Genomic DNA, 3,909 nt, shown 5'->3' with positions numbered 1-3,909 from the left:
GTAGTAATAAGTAATGTTGTTATTTTAGACTCATTGTGCAGAACCAGATAATTCATTATTAAAGTGAGGTTTTGCATATTGATACTTGTAATTGAACGTTATGTGTGAACTACTTCATTGATTAATTTAAGTCAAACAAACCTATTCATGTCACCGTTTGGTGTTGTTATTAATGAATGCAAAAATTCTTACAATATATTTTTGCTGCAATTCTGTTTGTGTCTGTAATATGAGTTGAGAATTGCACCAAAGGAATAATGAAGAATACTGTTCCACCACTGAGGTAACTCAAGCTTTCTCCCGCACCCTGACATTTCTATTCTCTCATTGTCGGGGTATTACATTTGGCGTCACTAACAGGATCTACCAAAGAGTCAAAAGTAGGTGGCTTCTCTCTATGCAACAAGGAAAAGCAGGATGTCACAATCAAAACAACAAACCTTTACCATGTCAGATGGACAAGAAGATGGACCCAGTCAAGGAACTCCTTCCATGGCTAGCGCTGCACCAATAACTATGCGGTATTACTTTGGGGCTCTATGGCTGCCGACTTATTCTGGGGATGCACATACTCCCGGTACCAGTGTATTCAAAGAATTCAAGTCAAAATTCCAATCTATGTTCCGCTTATGCCCCATGAGGGATTCACAGAAAGTGGAGATCCTGATAGGGCAGCTGAAAGGCACAGCCCTGAGAGAAATGACTTAATGGCCGGTGGAAGAAAGAAAAACCGTAGGCCTTATGCTGAAATGACTAGCTGCCACATTTAACACAAGAATGTTGTCTGAGCTTAAGATGGACTTTTACACAAGAAAACAGCAGCCTGGGGAGACTCTGTGTGACTTTGCACTCAGTCTACAGAAGGCACTTCGAGCCCTACAAAAATTTGATCCAACAGAAGTCAGACCAACAGATGAGATATTGATTCATCAGTTTATAGAGGGATCCCATGGGGAGATTGTGAAGGTGCAGTTACGCCTACTTCAGCTACAGTTTCCAAATAGCTCATTCTTAAGCTTTAAAGAAGCTGCCATTAAAGTGGTAGGGAGATTTCAGGAGCAGGAATTGTCTTTTCCTGAGATACCAGGGTACCTAAAAAATAAATACCATACAGCAGGGAACCATGGCACCACACACATTGAAATAAGTTGTTGTACAAGGTGCACAGGCCCCCTAGGACTGATCCACTCAGTGCAATAAAAGAGCAAATCGCTGTAGTGACCCATGGAATAACTGAAATGTGCCGTGAGTTGCAGAAATTCATGTAGCAACTAGCCAAGTTCCGAGAAGAGACAGACTGGTACTTCAAGAGATGGCAGCAAGATGATTCTAGGTGGAACTACCCACAGAGCACCAGAAGTAGCCTCTCACAACATGGCCGGCCTACATATAGGCATTGCAATAGAAGTGGCTGTATGGAAAATACCTGCAATCAGTTGGAGTCTTTAAATGCAGAGATTCAGAGGTCATTAGAAGAAGAACAGCCCAAAGATGTGGACCCTCCTCCTGTAGTCCAGAATCAAATTAAATCAGTTGTCACACCAGCAACAGACCCAGTGCCTGAAGTCAGCACAAGAAAAGTTTTGGGGAAAGTTGTTTGGCTTCATGTGCGATATGGCTATGGCTTCATAAATCGGGGTGACACCAAGAAAGATGTGTTTGTACATTATACTGCCATTAAAAAGAGCAATCCCAGAAAGTACGTCCACAGCTTGGGATATGGAGATATTGTTGAGTTCAATGTGGTGAAGGGGGAAAGAGGTATGGAACCTGCCAATGTGACTGGTCCTGGTGGTGTTCCTGTCCAAGGTAGTAAATCTGCAGCTGACCAAGTTCAACCTAGATGTCATATAAGCTACCATTCTCAGTGGTTCTGCAAGACATGTTGCTATACCTCATGCCACAGGAGGAAACCATAGAGACACAGGCTGCAGCGCCCAAGTGTTCCAAAGCAAGTTAAAGCAACAGAAGAGGTGGTTAGCAAAGAGGTAGAGCAGCCAGGCACATCTGTGCACCTAAATCTGCAAAGTATGCTTAAACCACCATCTTCTTCAGAGTCATACTCACAGAGGCCAACCAGAGTTAGATAAAGGAGGTAATACAAAGCAAATGTTCATATATTTGTGCTGTCATGCTTGTTTAAAGTTTCATGTTTAGTTTAAGTTAATGACAGTTGGACTATTTCTACAAGAGACTTTGTGGGAAATGTAGTGCGTGAGGACATGCATTTTTTTGGAGGGGAAGCATGTGATACCCTGCAGGTGCGTGGAATCACTTAAAGACCTGTCCCAGCCACACATAATACCCAGTCATTGTAGACTATTATTTTACAGGCATTTCTGACAACGGCCATCTCATAAGAGATGATATTTCATTGGCCATTTTGGAAAAGGGAGTGGAAGACAGTGACATTTTTAATAAAGTTGATTTAAAAAGAAAAATGACAGTTGGAGAGAGCAGAGTGTTTGCCAGCAGGCTGAATTGTCAGTTGGAGGAGGAGCTGGTGAATGGGCATGGCCATTACACATGAGGGGGCGTGTGCTGAGAGTGTGGCTCCTGCACAGAAGCATAGGAAACAAGCTACAGCAAAAGAGTGGCTGGGACTTGTATTGCCACAGTCTGTTTCAGTGTTTTTAACACAAAGCAAACATGTTCCAGTAAGCTGTACCTAACTTCCGTAGGGGAAGCTGCATCCTAAGATCCTGCCTCAGATTTCGTGACAGAAAGACATTTATTACACATACAAGCAGTCGTCTTGTGGCATGGATATAACAGCTGTAATTTCATCAACAGCGCTGCAACAATACTGTTTAAGTTAAAACTAATTTTGTGCATGCATGCAATTGCGGGCCCTAATGTGTACACACAGGAACTCAAATGTGACCTAGAACTGCAGGTATTATAGTCAGTGTTAGTTAAGTCTGTAGTAATAAGTAATGTTGTTATTTTAGTCTCATTGTGCAGAACCAGAAAATTCATTATTAAAGTGAGGTTGTGCATATTGATTCTTGTATTGAACGTTATGTGTGAACTACTTCATTGATTAATTTAAGTCAAAATGACCCATTCCAGTCACCGTTTGGTGTTGTTATTAATGAATACAAAAATTATTAGAATATACTGTATTTTTGCTGCAATCCAGCCGCTCCACGTAGCCACTCAGCTACCAATGTCTACCCACGGCTAACCAGCCGCTCCACGTAGCCACTCAGCTACCAACGTCTACCCACGGCTATCCAGCCGCTCCACGTAGCCACTCAGCTACCAACGTCTACCCACGGCTATCCAGCCGCTCCACGTAGCCACTCAGCTACCAACGTCTACCCACGGCTATCCAGCCGCTCCACGTAGCCACTCAGCTACCCACGTCTACCCACGGCTATCCAGCCGCTCCACATAGCTTCCTAGCTACCACATTACTGCCGCATTCCTCTTACTCCTGTCAGTTTGCTGCACCCTCTCATGCGGAGAAACTTCATTAAGCCAAGTCTCCTCCAGCGAGCGTCTGCGCCAAGTAATACAGATCCAAGGCCCAGTCCGGGAACACAGCTCCTAAATTCCACGCTTGTGACAGTTTGCACTGGCCAGATGGACTCGGCAAGTGGTCAAGGATCTGGGGTAGAGGCCTCGCAGGATGTACTATCCCGTCTGGAAAGACAGGAGACCTCTCAGGCCCAGTTGATCCAATTTATCCAAGATATGTCGTCACGCCTGGACAACATTCAGTCCTTACTGGCTCATCCCACTCCCGCTGGCTCCCAAGCCGTCTCTCCTCCTGTGGTGTCACCTGCTCCTCCGGTTCTACCTCCTGCTCGTCTTCAGCTCTCCCCTCCGAGCAAGTTCGATGGCAACCCCAAATTATGCAGGTTTTTTTTAAACCAATGCGAAATCCAATTCGAGCTACAATCC

At 44.4% G+C, this 3,909-nt stretch overlaps 1 pseudogene; it reads left to right on the top strand.

Annotated features, from left to right (window-relative positions):
* Nucleotides 1-447: 447 nt before the first annotated feature.
* On the top strand, nt 448-1,919 carry LOC148524012 (uncharacterized; annotated as a pseudogene).
* The last annotated feature ends 1,990 nt before the right edge of the window (nt 1,920-3,909 follow it).

The sequence above is a fragment of the Taudactylus pleione genome, unplaced genomic scaffold (genome assembly GCF_031769625.1).
Source record: "Taudactylus pleione unplaced genomic scaffold, aTauple2 ptg000122l, whole genome shotgun sequence".
In the NCBI taxonomy this organism is placed as follows: domain Eukaryota; kingdom Metazoa; phylum Chordata; class Amphibia; order Anura; family Myobatrachidae; genus Taudactylus; species Taudactylus pleione.
The sequence above is the reverse complement of the archived record's forward strand: the minus strand, read 5'-3'. Positions and strand labels throughout refer to the sequence as shown.